A 25,027-nucleotide genomic window follows, 5' to 3' on the forward strand; every position below is an offset into this window, starting at 1 on the left:
TTAGATGTTAATACACTAAAAATGTCAGGTACAGAGGCTGATTTTGTAAAAGGCTAGAAATTAAGCTTCTATTAGCTTTAACATGATCAGAGAAGTACATAGAATTCCTTTCCATTATTTTCATCCAAAATCTGAACAATGTTTTAGTCAAGTGTTGTCTCCAGAATGCTGTCTGAACTATAAAGCTTGATTTTTAAATCTGACATAAGTTTAATTTTGGAATGATCTTCACGTTTGAAACTTCTCATATACTTGGCATATCATTATCAAATAAATCTCACTTAACTATATAGAAAGGTAGCTAATAGGGAAAAAACTGGCAGGTTTTGGTTCATTAGTTGATCTTTGTAAGGCTATTTTTGTGGGATGGAGGGGAATGATGACAGCAACAACAGAATTTGCTGATTTTTGAGATCAAATGTTTAATTGGTATTTCAGGGACTTCTCAGTTTGAGGGGTGAGAAAGTGACTTCAGGGTTTTGTGTCATGTGTCACATCTATCCCTGGTGTTGATGCTGATTTTGCTTGTTATCTGGTTGATCTGATATAGGTATGTTTTACATACAAAAGACACATTATATTTAATTTGGATTTGAAGTAAGTTGCTGAATACATATCTGATTTCAATCACCAAATCCCAGTCGGCAGAGTAGCTGTGTAAATGTATCAGAATGTGGGGTTCCTACTTAATTGGGTTTTGTCATTTATTTTGAGGAGCATTGTGTATGCGAAAGGTAGAAATTGTGAGTTGATAGCATTGTGAGCCCTCATACACCAGTTCTCACCTTTGACTACCCCATCCATTCAGAATTCTCACTGGAACCTTTTGTGGTGTTGGAGTAGACATCTAACATTCCTTAATCTTTCTGCACTCTCCAAAGATGCTCCCTTGTCATTATCAGAGACAGATCTTTCAAATATCTTGGCCCTATTTTCTAGAGCACCCACCCTCTGCTGCTTGCCGTAATTCCTCCCTCCCTTTTTTAAAATATTTTCAAATCTTATTTAACCATGCCTTTGCGCTATCATAGCAAGTACAGATATTGTAAAATTAAACCTTGGTTGAGTTTATCTAGAAGTTCCTATGTTCCTCTCTTGCCCATTGTTGCTTATTGTGAAATTCTTTGCCACTTTTTTTTACATTAAAGACATTAAGCTTATAATTGTTTGTAGCTGAAATGCAAGTTTGTTTATAGCTGAAATTAACTTATGGATATAAGTTTCAGATTTATATTTTTATCTCTCCATTGCTTTCTTGAAATCAGTGATTTGCTTTTGAGATACAATTTCGCAGATACAATCAGCCTGCAATACTGGGTCTATATTGTCATGTTTCATGTATGCAGAGATCTTTGCTAACTAGCTATAAGTTTCATTTAGCCAAACTTATTCTTGCCCCAACTATTACCTACTTTCCAGCATGTATTATTGAAGTTTAATCACGTAAAATTCTGCCAGACCTTTTTCACCACCATCCCAATTTTGAGGGTGTAAGCTACTTGCTATTGTTCTGAGGACTACCCTAGATGAAATCAAATGAGTAAAAATTGGGTGTTTGTGTGGTTTTATACTGTACCAGGTTAGGGCATTGATCCACTGAGCCACAGGAGAGGCAAAATTTTTAAAAATGTATAGCTGTCAACCCAAAGCAGTTTCTATTTTGGCATTATAATGAAGTTAATACTTTTCTAGATTTTCAATAAGTCATGAATAAGTAGCTTTTCTTAAGCCTGTATTATATATTGCAGGTGGTTAGTCATTGTGCTGCAGTACTTAATTGTCATCTTTTACCAGTGGACAAGCACCCACTCCATTTTAAGAGAGCTTCTTTACCTAGCGTCTTCTGCCAGGTTTTCTGTTTGCAATGTCTTATTACTAGTTGCAATTTTGTTCTTATTAATTATTTCTGTATTCTAATATAAATTTTCAAGGATTTCGTGAATCTGCTGTTGGTGAAAGTTCAGATAAGACTTTGTATATTTTACATTGTGTAAAATTATACAACTGAGAAAACGATCATTTGACCTAAACAATCCATTCAGTGTTTACTCAAGCTGCCTCTCTCATCTAACTCTACCATCATTATCTTTTGTTCCCTTTTTCTTCATATTCTCATCTAACCTGCCCTTAAATAAACCTGGACTATTTGCTGAACCACTCCCTATGGTTCCACATTCTCACCACTATCTGGGCAAATAAATCCTTTCTGAATTCACTTTGATTCCTTGGTGTCTATTTTATTTTGCTGACCTCTGGTTTGCTCTTCCCCATAAGTGGAAACACTGTCTTTACTCCATCAAAAACCATTTGTTATTTTAAAGCCCTTCATTAGGCCCACCTCATAGCTTCTTTCAAGGGAACAGAGACCCATTCTTGCACCCTATCCAGTACCTCTGTATCCTTTTTTTAAAAAATATGGTGACCAGAATAGATAGATGTTGAGGATGTTTCCCCCTTATGGGGGTATCTAGGAATTTCTCCTTTCAGAGGATCATAGCTGGGCTAGCACTTAATATAAAAAAGGATAGCAAGAGTTTTTAGCAAGAGTTTTTATAAATATATAAAAAGGAAGAGGCTGGCTAGGGTGAACGTTGGCCCCTTAGAGGATGAGAAGGGGGACTTAGTGGTAGGGATGGGGATATGGCTGAGGTCTTGAATAACTTTTTTGTTTCGGTCTTCACGGAGGAGGACGTGAATAATTTGCCGTGTGTTAGCGATGGAAAGGTGGTAGGACTGGAGGGTCTCGATGACATTACTGTTACTAGAGAGGCGGTGCTCAACAGACTGGAGGGACAAGTCCCCAGGACCGGATGGAATGCACCCAAGGGTTCTGAAAGAAATGGCGGAGGTGATAGTGGATGCCTTGGTGGTTATTTTCCAGATGTCGCTGGATTCCGGGGAAGTGCCGGAAGATTGGAAAACAGCTAATGTTACGCCGTTGTTTAAGAAGGGTGGCAGGCAAAAGGCAGGGAATTATAGGCCGGTTAGTTTAACGTCTGTTGTAGGTAAAATGTTAGAATCCGTCATCAAGGAAGAAATAGCGAGGCATCTTGAGGGGAATTGCTTGATAGAGCAGACGTAGCACGGTTTCGTTAAAGGGAAGTCGTGTCTGACAAATTTACTGGAGTTCTATGAGGATGTGTCTAGGGCGGTGGATAGAGGAGGGCCAGTGGATGTGGTCTTTCTTGATTTTCAGAAGGCGTTTGACAAGGTACCTCATGAGGTTATTGCAGAAAGTCAGGGGACATGGAGTTGGGGGTAGGGTGTTAGCGTGGATAGAGGATTGGTTGTCAAATAGGAGGCAGAGAGTGGGGGTCAATGGGTGCTATTTGGATTGGCGGTTGGTGACTAGTGGAGTGCCCCAGGGGTCGGTGCTGGGGCCTCAGCTATTTACCAGTTATATAGATGATCTGGAGGAGGGAACCGAGTGTATGGTGTCGAAATTTGCTGATGACACCAAGATTGGTGGAACGGCAAATTGTGTGGAGGGTGTGGAGAGTCTGCAGAAGGATCTAGATAGGCTGGGCGAATGGGCCAGGAACTGGCAAATGGAATTTAATGTTGGCAAGTGTGAGGTGGTCCACTTTGGTAGGAATAATGGTAGGAAGGATTATTACTTACGTGGCGAAAAACTGCAGCAGGCGACGGTGCAGAGGGACCTTGGGGTCCTTGTGCATGAGTCGCAAAAATCCAGCTTGCAGGTGGTCAGGAAGGCGAATGGGATGCTGGCCTTCATAGCGAGGGGGATTGAATATAAAAGTAGGGAGGTCTTGCTGCAGCTGTATAAGGCATTGGTGAGGCCGCAGCTGGAGTACTGTGGGCGCCGCACTTACGCAAGGATATTTTGGCCTTGGAGGGAGTGCAGAGGAGGTTTACTAGGCTGATACTGGAGTTGAGGGGGTTGAGCTATGAGGAGAGGCTGAATAAACTAGGCTTGTACTCGTTAGAGTTGAGAAGAATGAGGGGAGATCTCGTTGAGACGTATAAGATGATGAATGGGATGGATAGGATAGAGGCGGAGAGACTCTTCCCGCTCAGAAAGGACAGTAGGACTAGGGGGCACAGCCTCAAGATAAAGGGGGGGTGGTTTAGAACGGAGTTGAGGAAGAATTTCTTCACTCAAAGGGTGGTGAATCTCTGGAATTCTCTGCCCGTTGAAGTGGTGGAAGCTACCTCACTAAATATTTTTAAGAAGCGGGTTGATGAGTTTTTGATAAGAGAGGGGGTTATGGGGAGAGGGCGGGAATGTGGAACTGAGCCATGACAGATCAGCCATGATCTTATTGAATGGCGGGGCAGGCTCGAAGCGCTAGATGGCCTACTCCTGCTCCTATTTCTTATATTCTTATGTTCTTATTAATCCTTGGGATTCTCTTCCACAGGAGTGTACTGGAGACTGGATCATTGAATATATTCAGGCAGCTTTAGACAGATTTTTAATCTACAAGGGGATCGGGGTTATGGGGAGGCAGGCAGGGAAGTCGAGGTAAGGTTGCAGCCTGATGAGTCATGATCTTATTAAATGGTGGCGTAGTCTTCAGGGGCCAATAGCCCATTCCTGTTCCTATTTCTTATGTTGTAGCAGTGAGCTCTAACCAAGGTTCCATAATTAGTTTTATTTTCAGGGTGCCATTGCTCATAAATTAAAAGATTAAGAATATAGTTAGAGTGCTTTTAAGTCCCATGAGTAACTAAAGAATATCAGTCAAGGTGCACATGAGAAGACCACCCCCGACAAGTTTGCCTCCAAATTGCACGCTATCCTGACCAGAAATGTATTGCTTTCCTTGGTTGTAGCTGGCTCAAAAATTGGAAGCACTGTGGGAGTATCTTTACCACTGGAATGCAGCAGATCAGAAAGATAATTCATCACCACTGCCTTGAGGGCAATTGGAATGGGCAATTGGAGACGCCCAGTCCCATTAATGAATTTAAACCTCCTTGCATAATAGTTGCACAAATGAATCAATGTTGATTGCTGTAGTTATCTAATTTGTGTTTGTCACTCCAATTATAACATTTAAAATAATCATAGTTGTATAAAATATATGCAACAATATGCCAATTTTGTAAAGTACATTAATTTATTAACAGTACATTGTACAATGCATTTATTGGGCAACGTTAGATATCCACCTAAGTTTGGAACTGGAGTTGCATATGAACTTTGATAGAGATCATCAGATGACTTATAAATTATTGAAGACATCATTTGGCCAATGAAGTGATTTGTTTGATTGGAATACCTTTTGTTTTACAATCATATACTGATTGAACAGTTAGCATATTTATATAATGGCTTTAATACACAGTCTATCCTAAAGGACTGGAAAAGAATACTTGTTTTATCAGTATACAATAAGAATTGATATGTGCGTCACCTTTTCTTAAAAAAAAGTCTAGTTCAGAACAAAATTTAATTAAGGAATCTGAGTAAAAGGCTCGGCCATAGTTCAGGACGCCATTCATGTTGGAAGGAAAGGAGAGATGATGAAGCCCATGTCATGATGTGATGCCAGTAGGCTTGAATTTCAAAAGCATGATGATAACCTTGAGAAAGTAAGACTAAAGAGCTTAAGGATTTCTATTTGTGACATTGAGAAAAAATGAATTGATGGGAGGTAGTAAAGTGAGTCTTAAATGAGGAGAAATGAAGAAGATTTAGCAAGATCATATTGGAACTTGAGACTGGGACAGAGCATTGGCTTTGGATATTCAGAACACAAGTGTGTCTCGAGTTATCCAATGTACATTCTTTGTTCAAATTGAAAGCAGCTGTCAGTTAATTGTACTGGAAACTCTGCTATTGCTGTCACCTGCTAAAACTATTCCAAAATCATTCTGGAATGCAAAGATAACTTTTCTTTACTGCAAATTCCTCTATAGTAACTCTATCCCTCTCCCTAGCAGCAGTCTGAGCATAAACCAGTTTGTTTGCAACCTTGATCTCTAGGTCACCTTCTGAGCACATTTTTGCTCCATCACTTAAGGCCACCTATTTCCACCTCAATCAATCTCCCTGTCTCAGCTCTTCTGTTGCTGATTCCCTTGTTTGTGCCACTGTTACCCACAGACATGACTATTCCAATGTGCCATGATGTGGCTATCTTGCCAAGGCCATCCCCACACCCCCACTTCTCGCCTTCAAACAACCACACAACCTCAAACAGACCACTGTCCGCAGCAAGCTACCCAGCCTTCAGGAGAACAGCGATCACGACACCACACAACCCTGCCACAGCAACCACTGCAAGACATGCTGGATCATCAACACCAGATGCCATCATCTCACTTGAGAACACCATCCACAAGGTACGCAATACATAGTCTTGTGATTCGGCCAATTTTGTCTATCTGATGCGTTGCAGGAAAGGGTGTCCCGAGGCATGGTATACTGGGGAGACCATGTTACAACAGCAGGTGAATAAACACCGCTTGACAATCACCAGGCAGGAGTGTTCCCTTCCAGTCAGGGAACACTTCACCAGTCATGGACATTCAGCCTCTGATCTTTGGGTAAGCATTCTCCAAGGCAGCCTTCATGACACATGACAACGCAGAATCACTGAGCAGAAACCGATAGCCAAGTTCCGCACATGAGGATGGCCTCAACTGGGATCTTGGGTTCATATCACACTATCTGTAACCCCCATGACTTGCCCGGGCTTGCAAAATCTCACTAACTGTCCTGGCTGGAGACAATACACATCTCTAACTTGTGCTTAACCCTCTCTCCATTCACATTGTCTGTACCTTTTAAGATTTGATTACCTGTAAAGACTTGCATTCCAACCATTATCTTGTAAATTGAGTTTCTATGTATGCCCTGTTTGTGAACATGAGTCCTCGCTCACTTGATGAAGGAGCCGCACTCTGAAAGCTTGTACTGCCAAATAAATCTGTTGGACTTTAACCTGGTGTTGTGAGACTTCTTACTATTCCAATGTATCCTATGACTGATCTCCCATGTTTTACAATCCATAAACTTGGGCAGCAGAGTTTTCAATGACTTCCATGTCTTAACCACCCCCAGGTTCTATCAACCTTGTGCTCACTTATGTAAATTAGTTCCTGGTCACTCAATGTTTTGATTTAAAAAGTCTCATTCTTGTTTTCACTTCGTGGCCTCGCTCCTTCCTATCTGTAATCTCTTCTAGCCCACAATCCTCACAGATACTTGCACTCTTCTAATTTGGGGTGTCTTGGCAACCTGATTTTAATTGCACCACTGTTGGTGGTTGCTTATGCCCAAAACTTTGGAATATCTTCTTCACCTCGCTTTCCTCCTTTAAGGCACTCCTTAAAATCTGTCTCTTTGACCAAGCTTTTGGGTAATGTGACCTAATCATCTCATGTGATTCAGTGTCCTATTTTGTTTTAGAATACTGTTGCGAAGCACCTTGCACCATTTTATTGCCATAAAAATATTAGTTGTTGAAGCTCTAAATTGCTATATAGTTGAACTATTGCTCTTATGTCCAAACTGTAGTCACAAGGATGGCTACAGTACACCTGTATTTTATATTAAAATGTGTTGCTCAGTATCATATTCTTAGCAAAGCATAAACCTATGCATGTCAGCTCTCTAATGACCAATTAGTGACTATCCGGCTTGTTGAAGATGGAGGTAAATTGAGTCTTTGTGGTTTGGTTGGTTTAAAGGTGGAATGTTTAGCATTGGAAGGTTAAAATTGTGTTTAGTCTCATTGGTAGCCTTGGGTAACTTGTGTTCTAATAATAGCCTCACACCAATGTACCTGAGATTGATAACCCAGTGAAGATATCTGATCAATTTTCACATTGTTTGAGGGGAGGCACCACTTCTATCTTGAACACTACCTATAGGTTAGTTACAATTATTGTTTGTATTCAGTAAGATCGACAATTTGTAAAAAAAATCATTTTTGTGCTTTTTATGTTATGCACATATCAAGGAAAAAACCCTTCCTAATATAGCATTTTTAAGTCTCTCAAAGCACGTCTTGTAGAGTGAATTTTGTTGTGCAGTTTTCATCTGTGTTTGAACTGAAGTACAGTAAATACTTCCTGATGCTGATAATGTAACCATATTGTCATGAAGCTCTGAAAAATTGGCCTGCTGATGTTGGACATAAAACTGGTTGAAATTAAGCCAGCAGTAGTCAGTTAGTATTTTTCATTAATCAGTGAATTGATGTTTTCATGTTGGATTTGAACATTAACATATTTGATTTTCTTAAATAAATGAAAATTTCACTTATTCAGTTAGACCTGTTATAGCTCTGAAAGAAACACAGACGTTTCAAAAAAATAAAATGGAAACCTGCAATTAAAAACACAGTTGTAGAAATTTCTATATATAGAATCATAGGATCCTATTGTGCAATAGGAGGCCATTCAGCCTATTGAGTCTGCACCAACCATAATCCCACCCAGGCCATATCCCCACAACCCTATGCACTTACCCTAGCTAGTCTCCCTGACGCTCAGGGGCAATTTAGCATGGCCAATCCATCTAACCTGCACATCTTTGAACTGGGAGGAAACCGGAGCAGCTGTAGGAAGCTCCACACAGACCGTGACCCTAAGCTGGGAATCAAATCCAGGTCCCTGGTGCTGTGAGGCAGCAGTGCCAGCCACTGTGCTGCCCCCAGCAAGTGAAGAGTTTGGTTTGTGGTGAAAGTACGCTACCAAAATGCTGACTTGTCTTTTCCCCTGGAGATGCTGATTTACCTGGTATGCATTTTCTGCAATTTTGGTTTAACATAAGAACATAAGAAATAGGAGCAGGAGTAGGCCATCTAGCTCTTCAAGCCTGCCCCGCCATTCAATAAGATCATGGCTGATCTGTCGTGGCTCAGTTCCACATTCCCGCCCTCTCCCCATAACCCTTAATCCCCTCTCTTATCAAAAACCCATCAACCCGCGTCTTAAAAATATTTAGCGAGGCAGCCTCCACCACTTCAACGGGCAGAGAATTCCAGAGATTCACCACCCTTTGAGTGAAGAAGTTCTTCCTCAACTCCGTTCTAAACCGCGCCCCCTTTATCTTGAGGCTGTGCCCCCTAGTCCTACTGTCCTTTCTGAGCGGGAAGAGTCTCTCCACCTCTATCCTATCCATCCCATTCATCATCTTATACGTCTCAATGAGATCTCCCCTCATTCTTCTAAACTCTAACAAGTACAAGCCTAGTTTATTCAGCCTCTCCTCATAGCTCAACCCCTTCAACTCCGGTATCAGCCTAGTAAACCTCCTCTGCACTCCCTCCAAGGCCAAAATATCCTTGCATAAGTACGGCGCCCAAAACTGCACACAGTACTCCAGCTACGGCCTCACCAATGCCCTATACAGCTGCAGCAAGACCTCCCTACTTTTATATTCAATCCCCCTCGCTATGAAGGCCAGCATCCCATTCGCCTTCCTGACCACCTGCTGCACCTGCAGGCTGGGTTTTTGCGACTCATGCACAAGGACCCCGAGGTCCCTCTTCACCGTCGCCTGCTGCAGTTTTTCGCCATGTAAGTAATAGTCCTTCCTACCATTATTCCTACCAAAGTGGACCACCTTGCACTTGCCAACATTGAATTCCATTTGCCAGTTCCTGGCCCATTCGCCCAGCCTATCTAGATCCTTCTGTAGACTCTCCACACCCTCCACGCAATTTGCCGTTCCACCAATCTTGGTGTCATCAGCAAATTTCGACACCACACACTCGGTTCCCTCCTCCAGATCATCTATATAACTGGTAAATAGCTGAGGCCCCAGCACCAACTCCTGGGGCACTCCACTAGTCACCATCCGCCCCTTTGTCTTAAATTCGTAAATTAACATTCCCATAATTATTTTTACACTGTGGCACAAATTGATTAATAGTTCATTGATCTGACATAATACATCAGTTACATCTCCAAGAGGCAGTGTGCTTTAAAGAATACGATGTATTATAAGCGCATTGGCCAAAGAACAGATGGTAGTGGGATCACCTGAGATGTGGGGGGAAAAAAGTAAATATTTGTGCTGTTAGGGCCCAGGATTAGAACCCCAAGTTTCATTAGGATGCCAGATTAGACCCTAACAATTTTTCTATTTTCACATAAATGTGAGGAAAGTATATTTTGCTTCAGGAGCAATTCCACTGACAAATTAGGGGTCTTTTATAGTAAAACAACTTTATTTAATAACACAGTTTAAATATAACTAACAAATGAAGCAGCTTAACCATTAACAGTTGAACAATATTTAAAAATGAAAGGAAGCAACTTTAAGTTCTAATTAATGACTTCTAGTTCCAAAGAAACAACATTCGTCTTACAGACTTAAAGGCCATTTCAAATATAGTTAGCAATCACAAATAGTGCAGACAGTTTTGAAGCTTTCTGAAAGAAAATTACTTTCAGAAGCCTGTAAAATCCTTCTCACTTCAACTGAAAACTCCAACTCACTACTTTTGTCTCTGCTAAGACCCAAGACTGCACATAACCCGCATCATCAGGTACCCTTGTCAATCAATAATCTGAAATCTCAGGAGAACTTACGGAAATAAAAGTCCATTAACTCTTCTAAGCATAACCACTTACAAGGCCGAAATGAGTAATTATCCTGCTTCCTCAGCATCTGAGCTGAATTACCCACAGACGTACTGACTGTAGCATAAAGCTGATTTTTTAAATATTCCCCATAAGCATAAAAATATATATATTATCCATATCAATACACCACTATCATGTGTAAAATTGTTTTAGCAGAACTGGTATGGAGCTGAATAGAATTAAATAACTAACCATAAATTGGTGCAACAAGTAGAGAGAAAAATAACATGAGAGAAAGGAGCGAGTAATGTTTAAGGAAACTGCATGTATTATAATATGCAGATTGTGGAAAAAGTAAACTGAGCAAATACTTTGTAGGATGATCTAGACTTAGTGTTATTGGAACCTGGCTGCAAACTGGACAAAAATGGAAAATAAAACAATTGGAATATAATTAATGTAAGAGAAATAGAAAAAAGTGGAGTGGCAGTATTGGTAAAACAATAGTACATGCTGTTGAGAGGGTGATATTGGCAACAAATGCTTTTAGATTGTGAATATGATTGGGACTTGAGGATAAAGAGCTAGTTGTATTGATAAAGGTATATTACAAACCTCTAAATTTTGGGAAAGAGATTGAAGCAATAATTTTCTGTCAGATTAGTGAAATGAGTAGGCACAGCAATTGTTGAGAGCGATTTGAATTATCCACTTATCGACAGGGACAGTGAGGAAGGATATGAAGTTCTTAAAATATGCTTACAAGGCTGGAGTGGCTGCTGCGTCTGGCTGATATACAAATAGATGGAAGTTGATTTAGCTAAATTTGGATGAGCAACTTGGGAGTAAAGACCACAGTATGAAATGGTTTAAGAGACAACTTGAAAGGGGGAAAAATTGTTATGAAAAATGGAGCCCAAGATTTAATTGCAGCAGATATTAAGAAGGTGACTGGTGGCCAATGGAGGAGAAATTGGCACACACAACTGTATAGGACAGTTGGATGTTTCTAAGAAGTGATTTCAAAGATACCGAATAACAGTGCATGAGAGCTGAAGGAAACTATTGGTAGTTCTAGTATGCCTTGGATAACTAAAAGCAAGAGAATTGATTTAGAATTGAAGATGGCTATTGTGGACCATAATAATCATGAAAAGACTGAAGACCTGAGGAAATGAAAGGTATGGGAGAAAAAAAATGAAATGGAACATGCCCTTAAAGGAAAGGATTGTAAGTTTGTAGATGATAAAAAATTGTTGGGCATTTAACAAATACCAATCCATCAGTCTTTACTCCAGAGAATGATTTTGAAAAGGGAGAACGAGCTGAGCAATATTACAATGGATAAAATGTAGACTCTGGTTAGATTGCCTGAATATTAAAAAATCAGAGCCAAATGGGATGCATCCTCATGCGGAAAGAAATTGTTGAGATATTATGTTTCACGACTCTGTGAATGTATGTCAGGAGACTGGAGGGTGGCCAAATTAAATTAACAGCCTGAGATAACACTGATAATTTCAGGACACTTAATGTTTGTGGCTGGGATCATTTCAAAGTTTTCCATTAATGATGAAATTACTATGTATCTAGACAAAAAGAGAATTGCTGCTGGCACAGATTACCAAAGAGATGGTCATACTTGACAAATCTTTTGAGTCCTTGGAGTGTAAGATCTGGTAAATGGTGGGAAATGCAGTGTATATTGTCTGGTTGGGCAAATGGCATACTTCCATCTTGTAACTTATAACAATATATAAGGTGTGTTGAATAAAATGTATTAATTGATGTAATCAGAGATAGAGTACATGCATTTTCAGGTAAATTCCATTAATACACAAACTGTTCAACAGAATTAAAACAAGGCAAGCCTTTTTTATACACAGGAGTTTGTTTTTAATTTATTGAAATATTTCATATTAATTATCCTGTCTCTCAAGTATGAACATAGCTTTGTTTAGAGAATTTTCAAAGTTGTCAGTTCTCCGAAGTGACAAGTATTGAAATGCTTTTATTGTAAACCCCTTTTAAATTGGAGTAGCATCTTTTATTTCTCTGGTGGATGTTATTATGCGGTTTTTAACACTGTTCAGCCTGTTGTGCTGATGGTGCTGTAGTTTGACCCTCAACATCTCTGCTCAAGATGTAAATGTTACTCTTCCCAATATTTAACTATCTCTTGGAAGTGCACACGAATAATTCATATTTTATAAGGGTAGGACTGAACTCTGCTGTGATGCCATTCTATCTCCTCACCAATGATTTAACACTCTGCAGATACTTGCTGTCAATGTTCATAAATGAAAAAAAATGCTACAATGGATAAGGTAAGTTTTTCTGGAATGCGTACAATTATATTGCCTTCAGGAAAGAAGACAAGCCAGTTAAATTAAATTATACTTGTGCTAATCTTTTCATTGGGCTCAAAGCAACTACAGTCTTAACTTTTGCATTCGTCTCAGTCTCTCAGAATATGAGTTCATAGGTAGAAAATGTTTGCTGGTTCACAATCTGCGCTAATAGTTCATAATATTTGGTAAATTGGCTGGATGAGTGAATGTTTAATGGTGCCCTGCTATAAGAGCTGGCTGACAGCAAATTAATCTTTATCTCCAGCTTAGGGTTACACCTAAAAACTCAGCCATTAGTCAACATCTTGTAGGTTTGGGCCTTCATTTATCAGTTTGTTGCTGCTGCTGAAAAATTCCAGGCCCAAGAAGGCTTGCCTATTTTTGTGAAGCTGTGGGTGGAGTAACAAGAATGTAATCAGCTTGCTGGGAGGGAGTTACTTTGTGCAGCAAATTAAGTATTGACCAACTGAGCCATATATAGACATATCAATTCTACTAGATACTTTCAGGTACATGTCTGTCGATCTTGCCTGGGTTTTTCTGTTAATTTTTAATGGGAACCTGTAGGGTAGTTGTATAGGAAGTCTTTACATTGCTGTAAACTGATAAGCATTATACTACAGAAATGTGCCTGTGGCTGGTAATGAAAATAGTTAAATCTTTATTTCTGGAGTAGAGTTTGCACTGGATGTTTAATCGGGACTAGATTTCTTGAGTAATACGGTGTGACATTCCTTTGCTTTAGTTGTGAAATACTGCCTTGTTCCTGCAGGTCTCTAGAGAGTGCAAAGTAAAGCAATCTGCTGGCAGCCTGTACTTCAGCGATTGAACCCTTCTCCCTGAGCTTAAGCTTTGCACTGTTAATTATTGCCACTTTCTTGTGCTGCATGAGCTTAGTGGTTGTGAGAAGGGGTGATGAATGTTCTTTGAAGATTAATTTTGAATTCTAGTTATTTTTAACCATTAAGCAATTGGTTCCCTAGCTAGTTTCATTTGTATGTTGTAACGGTGAACAAATTTCCAAATTACACTCTCAACTTTCCATGGACTGAAAAAGTAGCATCTTGTTTCTTTCTAGTATAAATAAATTAAGAGGTAATGAAAATTTCATTCATGCCTTGGCAGTCTATTATCTTTTCTACATAGTTGATTGACATAGACTGGTGTGAGAGAGCTGAAGTTTATGCGCAACAAAACTGAACTGGTTTTGGTATTTTCATGTCATTTTCAGCATTGTTTCCTGTTTTTTTTTCAGTTTGTTTCTGAAGATGATGTGGTAAGGCCTTGTGGTTAAGAAGTCATGACAGGTCTCAGGATGTAGGAATCAGTGAAGGAAGTGACGGCGTGCCTTACTTTGGAATCGCCTCTGGTGAGGATATTTAAAATTGTCAGCTTATGCTACAGAAACAAAGAAGTGCATGTTTCATGAACCCAACAATAAGTAAATTGAAAGTTCAAGTGAAAACAACATTGGAAATATAACACTGTGCATAAATCAACAACGGTTGTAAAAGTCTTTTGTGTTGCATCAGTTTTGTGATACTAATAGATTCCCACATTTCCTAGGCATTCAAAATTAAGAGGGTTTAACCTGATTCCCAATGTCCCCTCTGGTGCCTGTTCATTTGTAGGCTTGGTGCCTTTAAATTTTTTTACATGGCAGCAACCGTGAACACACAGTAACTTAGAGGAGACATGAGTTGCTGCAGGGTCAGGTACATGATTGATCAGACATTTTCCACTCTTTCTGTCCATATTGCTTCTGTCATTTGCTGTGTCTCCTTTTTAAACTTCTGCTTTTCTACTTTTTTCATATGTTAACTGTGCCAGGAAAGGAGAGAAGAAATTGCTACGATCTCCATTGAGGCCAATGGCATTTTAAAATGAAATCTGAACTTCTAGTTAACAGCTGAAAAGGATGACGCATCAAGAATTCATGTTGAGATTTTTACTACAACAGATTACAAAAATTTGCAAAGCACTGTTTTTGTAAGCAACCTACATTTAAACTACAGAAAGAAATGTTCTTTTGTACTTAACAAATATAGCACACTCCACAGAATTAGAGCCCTTGTAGCAAACAATACACTGTCGCTTCCAGTTTCTGATAGGTGCACATTTTTCCATTTCACTTGATATTAACCATGTCCAGATGCTTCTCTCTGCTTTTGGAGAGTTTCCCAAATTATTTCCAGCTGTAAAACCCACTCTGATGATGCTTCTTCACCCCAAACCACTTGCCACACTCGGACAAATCTCCCAGATTCCTTAGATGGCTATGGAATCCATCTCTCCCGCCTTTGGCTTTGGTAGCTCACAAAGAACAATAGCTTTCTCGCTCTGCTGTTCCTCCCTCTCTTGGAACTGGCAAGTCTATTTACTGTCATTTGTTCCCAGATCTGAGCATTTAGAATAGCTTCATGAACTCATTATTTTAATTTGAGTTTAAAGACACAGTTTAAGATGTAATCTTAACCTCATAATTGTAACAAAATGACCATCTTGGCTTAGTCTTACTGTTGCTTAATTCAGAGATAAATTGGTGGTAATGCTTTGGAGAGATGAAGGGGCTTCCATACCAGATATGTGAAGCATTGCTAACCCCTCTCTTTGTAGCTATCTCCAATCCCCTCCACCCCATGAATTTAATCAAAAGAATTTGTGCTTAAATTATGTATTTTTGACAACCTTACATTGTTGTTCCAGTTAACATGCACTGTATTCAGGATTTTCAAATTTCCCAACCTATCCTGGATAGGTCATAGACCTAACTTCATTCTTTGTGGAATTTGTTTCTTTTTTAATCACAGTAATACTGACCTAGTGTAAGTATTGAGGATATGTTATACATCGATCAATCTGGTTTCAACAGTTTATTAACTTAATTAAATATTCACTTATGAGAATATGAAATGCACATCAATCTGTTTAAGAAGAAAATTAATTTGGAATCCACTTTTCCTCCAATAAAATCACCTCAGATATTTTGTGAAAGGCATTCTATACTTTTGGTCACAGAACCACAATTCCAAAAATCATATTTTCTTTAATGCTTATCAATTTTTTTCCTTCCTGTCCATCCTTGCCCTTTTCCATGATCTCTTACAAGGATAGCAGAATTTCTTCTGGTACTATGATGTGGCAGGGATTGAGGGAGAGGAAATTAGAATGGTTGGAGATATCACGTGGTTTGCTAAGATTAGTAATAGTTAAGCTGCAACTTCTTATTCATTGCCAATCTAATGGTCTGTACAAGTTTTGATACTTGTATGGACCTTTATTTAGGTAGGAATGTTATACTAATGAAAATTAGCATTAATGCATATTGTAATTTTCTAATATAATTGTCATTCCTTCTAAAGCTTCTGTCCATCAAGTTTTTAAACCAAATTACCACTATTTTTTGTTTACTGACTTTCAACTCTTCTCATCAGGTAAACTCTTATTCCCTTTTGCAAGTTGGTTTTGATATATTTATGACTCCACAAGAGACATGAAGGTGTGATTAAAAAGACCACATTCCAAGGTATGTAGCAATAGAAGAATAAATGTACCTCAAACTTGGTAATTCTGTATTTGATAAACCTGTTCCTGATTTGTTTACTGACCATCCCAGTTTGGTATTATTTGCAAACTCGGTTTTAAGTCTTTTCCCACTTCATTATAAACAGTATTGATCCCCAAGGCACCTCATGTTACATTGCTCTATGCCTCTTTAACTCCTTTGCTTTAGATGCTTTTCAAGCTGTTGTAGAAGTACTCCGCTCTTACCAAGCATTCTAACATTGTGGCCCAATCTCCTCTTGTGCACTACATCAAATGCTTTACTAAAATCTAAATAAAGGACATTCAAGCAATTTTTCTGTCCACGTTATAGTGAAGCTAATGGCACTGGCTATTACTATGGAGTAAATTTGACAGCAGTGGCTATCTTCTGCCCATCTGCAGTTGAATGCAGAGATTCCACAAACTTTGCTACACCAGTTCTTCACGGAGAGATTCGGCAGTCAAGCATATGAAAGGAGCGAAGCTGTGGCACTTGCCTACAAATGTGTCAGAAAAAATTAGGGCATGTCCATTTCAAGTACAAGTGGAAATGGTGTGATAAATTTTAATTACTGTCAAACAACCTTTCTAGTACTGAAAATATACTTGCAAAAATATGGTGGCTCATTCCTTCAAATCTTAATAATAGAGATTTCATAAGTTATTATTTTAACTATTTGTATCTTGTCTCTTCAATTCCTTCTTTTTACCTTAATTTTCTGACTTTACATTGAATCAGTTATTCTGCATTGTAATCTTGATTTAGATTCTGCTTGTCTCAGTAAGATATTTCTATCTGATTTATTGAAGAAATATGTGGTTGCCTTGATCTTACAATGTTCAGACTTCTATAGACGTTACCACGCTGTATCAGATTCCCAATGACCATAAATTTCTATACAAAATTCTGGGCAGCTGTAGGTGTAATGAATAACGAGTGCCATTTGTTTGCTACTGACTGTAAATTCTGGGCCAACTTGTTGTATACTCCCCATTCCTTCAGTTTTGACTCTCCCGATTAGGTTTTTTATAAGCTCCCTTACTTTAGTTCTTATAACTACTGTTTTTGGTCCACTTCGGGCTTTTATATCTGAAGGAAGCAATTTTTTGCCGTTTGTCCCTTTTCTGTAGGGTATGTCTGTTTCAGCTACCACACAGTTTTGAGTTTACCATTACCTTCCATCTTGAATTAACAAATATGTATTCATGAAATTGTTCTACTGTTCTTTTCCCTTCTAAAATAATAAACTGATAAATAATAATTAATAAATAATAATAAACTACTGCTCATAGCTTGGTTGTCATGCCATTGACTGTCAAGAAGGGGAAGAAATAGAATGACTGAACTAGCCAGGAATATAAAAAACAGATTGCAAGAGCTTTTACAAGTGTGTATACATAAAGGAAGACAATCGCTAAAGTAAACATTGGTCTCTTAAAAGCAGAGACAGAAGAAATTATCATGAGGAATGAGGAAATGACAGTGCCATTGTTTTGTGACTGTCTTCACTGTAGAAAGCATAAGTTACATGCCAGAAATACAGTAACCTATAATAGGATGATAAAATTAAGGTAATTAATATTAGCAAGGGAAAAAATGCTTGAGAAATTCAAGACACTAAAATCCGACTAATCTCCAAGACTTGATAGTCTACATCCTAGGGTTCTAAAAGAGATGATAGCAGAGATAGCGAATGAGCTGGCTACGATTTTCTAAAATCCCCATGATTCTGAATGGTCCCAGCAGGCTGAAAGCTGACAAATGTAACGCCACTATTCAAGAAACGAGGAACAGATACAAGGGGGATCCACAGGCCAGTTAGCCTGACATCAGGTGTTGGGACAGTGCTGGAATCTAATATTAAGGAAGTCTGAACAATGCAATTAGAAAACTTTAGTACAGTTAGAACAAGTCAGCTAGCTTTATGAAAGGGAAATCCTGTTTGAAAAATGTGTAAACATTTGGAAATTAGTTTGTGTTGTGTTCCTTTTTGTTGCTTAATGTAAGATGGATGTTAAATCGAATGATATTTTACTTCCAACATACACTGTCACTGTAACCTACTGCTTCAGCATTACCTGTTGTTACACAGCAACAAGTTCAGTGTCACTTCCTGTATTGTAGATTACTTAATCATTTAGGTCATGTGAGCAGTTCACTATCACACCCAGAAACGCACATTTTTCAATTATACCTGTTGAGGTCCTGATAAATTGAAACCTCAGAGGACAAATGATTATTTTTTCCTCATTTACACCTTGTGTGTGTGGTGTTTTGGGGCTTTTTTATTGATGTAGTGGCCAGTTTCATTCCAGTCATTAGTTTCTTTATCTTAATGCCATTTAATTTGGTACACAATGCTTCCATTACAATCATTGTATTCCAATCAGCCCAAGGGCTTTCTCAATATTAAACAAGAAGAGCCACCCTTCCTAACTTATTCTTTCTATAAGTCCTTACACCTATAAAGTTAATACTAACCCTATTGTTAGCTAAATCTCATGCCCATAATAATTGTATATATTTCATTAGTATAAAGTTTGATATCTCCCATTTTATTTGTGATTTGCACACAGAAAGCTGAGGGCTTTATTATCTCTAATCTTGAGACTTCTATGTCCTTTTCGAGGTCGTAACAGTGTATTGGCAGGCGGGAGGGTGGTTTGAAGTGTGTATACTTTAATGTTAGGAGCATACGCGATAAGGTGGATGAACTTGCAGCCAGGATTGGTACCTCGGACTTTGATGTTGTGGCCATTTCGGAGACATGAATAGAGCAGGAACAGGAATGGTTGTTGCAGGTTCCAGGGTTCAGATGTTTCAGTCAGAACAGAGAAGGTGGTAGGAGAGGGGGAGGTGTGGCATTGTTAGTCAAGGACAGTATTACGGTGGCAGAAAGGATGTTTGATGTGGACTTGTCTATTGAGGTAGTATGGGCTGAGATTAGAAACAGGAAACGAGAGGTCACCCTGCTGGGAGTTGTTTATAGGCCTCCAAAAAGTTCCAGAGATGTAGAGGAAAGGATTGCAAAGATGATCCTGGATAGAAGTGAAAGTAACAGGGTAGTTATTATGGGGGACTTTAGCTTTTCCAATCAATATTTGTAAAGTTATAGTTCAAGTACGTTAGAGGGGTTAGTTTTTGTCCAATGTGTGCAGGAAGGTTTCCTGACACAGTACGTAGGTCGGCCAACAAGAGTGACGCCACATTGGATTTGGTACCGGGTAATGAACCAGACCAGGTGTTAGACTCGGAGGTAGGTGAGCACTTTGGTGATAGTGACCACAATTACGTTTACCTTAGTGATGGAAAGGGATAGGTATATACTGAAGGGCAGAAGTTATAGCTGGGGGAAAGGAAATTATGAGGCGATTAGGCGAGATTTAGGATACATAAGTTGGAGTAGGAAACTGCAGAGGCTGGGAACAACTGAAATGTGGAGTTTGTTCAAAGAGCAGCTACTGCGAGTCCTTGATAAATATGTACCTGTCAGGCAGGGAGGAAGTGGTTGAGTGAGGGAACCGTGATGTACTAAGGAAGTTGAATCTCTGGTGAAGAGGAAGAAGGAGGCTTATGTAAAGATGAGACGTGAAGGGTCAGTTAGGGCACTGGAGAGTTACAAATTAGCCAGGAGGGAACTAAAGAGTTAAGAGCTGGAAGAGGACATGAGAAGACTTTGGCAGGTAAGATCAAGGAGAACTCTAAAGCTTTCTGTAGGTATGTCAGGAATAAAAGATTGATTAGGGCCAGTCAGGGACAGTAGTGGGAAGTTGTGTGTGGAGCCTGAAGAGATAGGAGAGGCACTAAATGAATGTTTTTCATCAGTATTCACGCAGGAAAAAGTCAGTGTAGTCGAGGAGAATACTGAGATACAGGCTTTTAGACGAGACGCGATTGAGGTACATGAGGAGGAGGTGTTAGCAATTTTTGAGTGTATGAAAATAGATAAGTCCCCTGGGCCGGATGGGATTTACCCTAGGATTCTCTGGGAGGCTAGGGAGGAGATTGCAGAGCCTTTGGCTTTGATCGTTATGTCGTCATTGGCTAGAAGTATATGCCGGAAGACTGGAGGATAGCAAATGTTATCCCCTTGTTCAAGAAGGGGAGTAGAGACCATCCTGGGAATTATAGACCGGTGAGCCTTATTTCTGTTGTGGACAAAGTTTTGGAAAGAATTATAAGAGAGGATTTATAATCATCTAGAGAGAAATAATTTGATTAGGGATAGTCAACACGGTTTTGTGAAGGGTAGGTCGCGCCCCACAAACCTTATCGAGTTCTTCGAGAAGGTGACCAAAGGGGTAAAGCAGTTGACGTGTATATAGATTTTAGCAAAGCGTTTGATAAGGTTCCCCATGGTAGGCTACTGCAGAAAATACGGATGCATGGGATTGAGGGTGATTTAGCAGTTTGGATCAGGAATTGGCTAGCTGATAGAAGACAGAAGGTGGTGTTTGATAGGAAATATTCAACCTGGAGTTCAGTTACAAGTGGTGTACTGCAGGGAACTGTTTTGGGGCCACTGCTGTTCCTCATTTTTATAAATGACCTAAATGAGGGTGTAGAAGGATGGGTTAGTAAATTTGCAGACGACATTAAAGTTGGAGGAGTTGTAGACTGTGAGGATGGATGTTACAGTTTGCAGAGGGACATAGGTAAACTGCAGAGCTGGGCTGAGAGGTGGCAAATGGAGTTTAATGCGGAAAAGTGTGAGGTGATTCACTTTAGAAAGATTACAGAATATAGGGCTAATGGAAGGACTCTTGGTAATGTCGACGAGCAGAGAGATCTCGGTGTACATTTGCATAGATCCCTGAAAGTTGGCACCCAGGTTGATAAGATTGTTAAGAAGGCGTACGATGTGTTAGCTTTTATTGGTAGAGGGATTGAATTTCGGAGCCGTGAGATCATGTTGCAACTGTACAAAACTCTGGTGCGGCCGCACTTGGAGTATTGCGTACAGTTCTGGTCGCCGCATTATAAGAAAGATGTGGAAGCATTGGAAAGGGTGCAGAGGAGATTTACCAGGATGTAGTCTGGTATGGGGGAAGGTCTTATGAGGAAAGGCTGAGGGACTTGAGATTTGTTTTCGTTAGCAAGAAGAAGGTTAAGAGGTGACCTAATTGAGGCATACAAGATGATCAAAGGATTAGATAGGGTGGACAGTGAGAGCCTTTTTCCTCAGATGGTGATGGCTAACACGAGGGGACATAGCTTTAAATTGAGGGGTGGTAATTATAAGACGGATGTCAGAGGTAGGCTCTTTACTCAGAGGGTAGTAAGGGCGTGGAATGCCCTGCCTGCAGCAGTTATGGACTCGCCAACTTTAAGGGCGTTCAAATGGTCAGTGAATAGGCATATGGATAACATTGGAATAGTTTAGGTTAGAGGGTCATTACATAAGAACATGAGAAATAGGAGCAGGAGTAGGCCATCTAGCCCTTCAAGCCTGCCCCGCCATTCAATAAGATCATGGCTGATCTGAAATGGATGAGCTCCACTTTCTCCCCATAACCCTTAATTCCCTTGTCTATCAGAAACCTATCTACCCATGACTTAAATATATTCAGCGAGGTAGCCTCCACCACTTTAACGGGCAGAGAATTCCAAAGCTTCACCACCCTTTGAGTGAAGAAGTTCCTCCTCAACTCCGATCTAAACTGCCCTCCCCTGCCCCCTTATCTTGAGGCTGTGCCCTCTAGCCCTGCTATCCTTTCTATGCGGGAAGAATCTCTCTACCTCTGCCCTATCTATCCCCTTCATTATCTTATACGTCTCTATAAGATCCCCCCCCTCAGCCTTCTAAACTCTAACGAGTACAGACCCAGTCTATTCAGTCTGTCTTCATAGGCTAGCCCTCTCATCTCCGGTATCAGCCTAGTGAACCTTCTCTGCACTCTCTCCAAGGCCAATATATCCTTCTGCAAGGGTGGCGACCAAAACTGCACACACTACTCCAGCTGCGGCCTCACCAGTACCCTGTACAGTTGCAGCAAGACCACCCTGCTTTTATATTCTATCCCCCTCGCTATAAAGGCCAACATTCCATTCGCCTTCTTGATCACCTACTGCACCTGCTGACTGGGTTTTTGCGATTCGTGCACAAGGACCCCCAGGTCCCTCTGCACTGTAGCATGCTGCAGCTTTTCGCCTTTTAAATAATAATCCCTCCTACTATTATTTCTACCAAAGTGGATAACCTCACACTTGCTAATATTATACTCCATCTGCCAGGTCCTCGCCCACTCACTCAGCCTATCCAGATCTCTCTGCAGACTTTCCACACCTTCCACGCAATTTGCTTTTCCACTCATCTTCGTGTCATCAGCAAATTTCGTCACCCTACACTCAGCCCCCTCCTCCAGATCATCTATGTAAAGTAGATTTGTTCCACTGGTCGGCGCAACATCGAGGGCCGAAGGGCCTGTACTGCGCTGTAATGTTCGATGTTCTCTGTTCTATTTTGTGCTACTATCTTTTTTTTGGATCAAATCTACTGTACGTTGTCAGTAGGTATACATTTGTATAGTGCTTCATTGTTTCTCTTCTGTGGATCCTGTATTTCCTACACATTCTAGCTCAACATACCTTATTTTGGTCTTTCTTGCTCCAATTTCTACTAATCTGACCCTGATAAAGCCTTTAAAAGTCCTTCCCTTGGAAGTTTCAATGATCTGAGACTGCTTAATTTAAACCCTTTAGTAAGAGGTTTGGCACTGTTTTGTTTGAAGTGAAATCCACCCCTCCTGTATGGTTTCCCTGTTTCCCAGATATATTCCCAATTTCCAAGACATCGGAAATCTCCTTCCGTGCGCCACCCTTCAAGCAACATAGTTCACGTGTCTCAACTGGAAAATGAGATGGAAGCAGCTAGAACTGGATACAATCTGAGATTACTGTTTTAGAAATCTTGAACCGAAATCTAGTCTAGCTGTTGAAAATGGCTGTGTAATTTCCAGTGTAAGCCCAATGGCCTATGTTCCCTTCCGCTGCAATTGGGAGGCAATGTAACATGAGACTCCCAGTCACAACTACTGAAAACACGCATCTAATTATTGAGAACTTCATAATAGCCATCTCACTACTGGTGACCATGAAACCATCATCCATTTTTTTGTAACATCCTGCTGGTTCACCAGTGTCCTTTTAGGAAAGGAAATCTGCTATCCTTGCCTAGTCTGGCAATATGCTTGACACTCAACTGCCCTCTGAAAAGGCCTAGCAAGTCACTTTAGTTCAACAGCACTTGAGGAAGGGCAACAAATGCCAATGATGCCCACTTCGCATGAAAGAATAAATGATAATCAACTTCCTCCTTCCTACCTATAGCCCTTTTCTCCTTTCCCTTTGGAGGCAGTGAGCCATTTCCTCACCTTGCTTCATTATCAAACACTGACTGTGTTTGTATAGTGCACGTTTTAATATGTAAACCTTGCAATGTTATGTTTGAGAATCGCAGTCCACTGCCACATCACACCTTTACAGACCCAGGGTGGTTCATTTGTTTTGCATTTAGCACACGTGCTGTCCATGTGACTATGATATCTTCCTGTTCTGGTCCCATCTGAATATGACTAAATTACATCTTATCAGGCAGGTCCAGGCAGTGTCCATGCTTCCTTTCAGCATTAATCTCCTCAAGAACCAAAATACTTGTAATCTAACAAATTCAATTATTTCTGCTGACTCTGTGGACTGGTGTTTTTATATGCTTGTTGGAACTTAGCATTTGTTTTTCCTGTGTCAGTCAGCATTGTTGTGCGATCACCAATTAACATTTAGCTGCTTGTGTTTGGACTAATATCCAGCAACGACTTGCACAATTCTGCAGCTATAACTAACAGCTAAGAAATGTAAAATGGGGTACTTATTTTAGACTTGTTACTGAACTCCCTTAAGAACGAGAAAAACTCTTTTGCCAGGAGACATCAACCATGGTGCCTTGTGTAAGATGGAAGGAGGGAATGAAGAATGCTATTTTTCATTCTCCTTACAGGATCATATGAGAACTTGGGGTTAGGGATATGCTGTTGAAATTGAGAGGGGAATGTTTCAGTGGAGAATGTGAGGGAGGTCACATTAAAGGTGGTATGATGTATTATCTTTTTATTTGACCTATTATCATAAAATGGTTATCCTCTTGGAAGTTAAGGAAAGATGTAGCATGTCCATTGTTTAATCAACCAGACTCTAATGAATTCAAAATGCTCGGAAAGTTTGAGGTTGGTCCGTGGTAGCAATACCACAATGACTTTCTGCTTAAGTGAAGATAAGATTTTCTTTCTGATGATGCAACCAGTTGATATTTGGGAGATAAATTTGACTTCACTCGAATAAAGAGCTTGGCTTGCTGTTTAAAAATAAAAGTCGCCCATTTAAGACCGAGGTTGGGAAAACAATTTTCTCTGGGGGTTGAGAGACTTTGGAATTCTCTCTTCCTCAAAAGCTGGTTGAGGCACAGTCTTTGAATATCTTTAAAGCAGAAGTAAATAGATCCTGGATAAGCACAATGGTGAAAGATTAACCAGGGTAGGTAAGAATATGGAGTTGAGGTTAAAGTTAGATTAGCTACAATTTTATTGAATAGCGAAGCAGGATTGAGTGGCCCACTCCTGCATCC

At 39.9% G+C, this 25,027-nt stretch overlaps 1 protein-coding gene across 2 annotated transcripts in view; it reads left to right on the forward strand.

The window, feature by feature from the left end:
* The window catches only part of LOC145352621 (F-box only protein 34-like), a 44,538-nt gene that overhangs the window by 14,120 nt on the left and 5,391 nt on the right, over positions 1 to 25,027 (forward strand). The window contains exons 2-4 of one of the 2 annotated variants that reach the window (XM_080202745.1): positions 14,116 to 14,229; positions 14,691 to 14,849; positions 16,295 to 16,386. The gene's annotated coding sequence lies outside the window, so the exon portion shown is untranslated. The remainder of the gene's footprint in view (positions 1 to 14,115; positions 14,230 to 14,690; positions 14,850 to 16,294; positions 16,387 to 25,027) is intronic. The other variant, XM_080202744.1, reaches the window with a different exon arrangement.

The sequence above is a fragment of the Carcharhinus amblyrhynchos genome, chromosome 14 (genome assembly GCF_965287045.1).
Source record: "Carcharhinus amblyrhynchos chromosome 14, sCarAmb.v2.hapA, whole genome shotgun sequence".
Taxonomy (NCBI): Eukaryota; Metazoa; Chordata; class Chondrichthyes; order Carcharhiniformes; family Carcharhinidae; genus Carcharhinus; species Carcharhinus amblyrhynchos.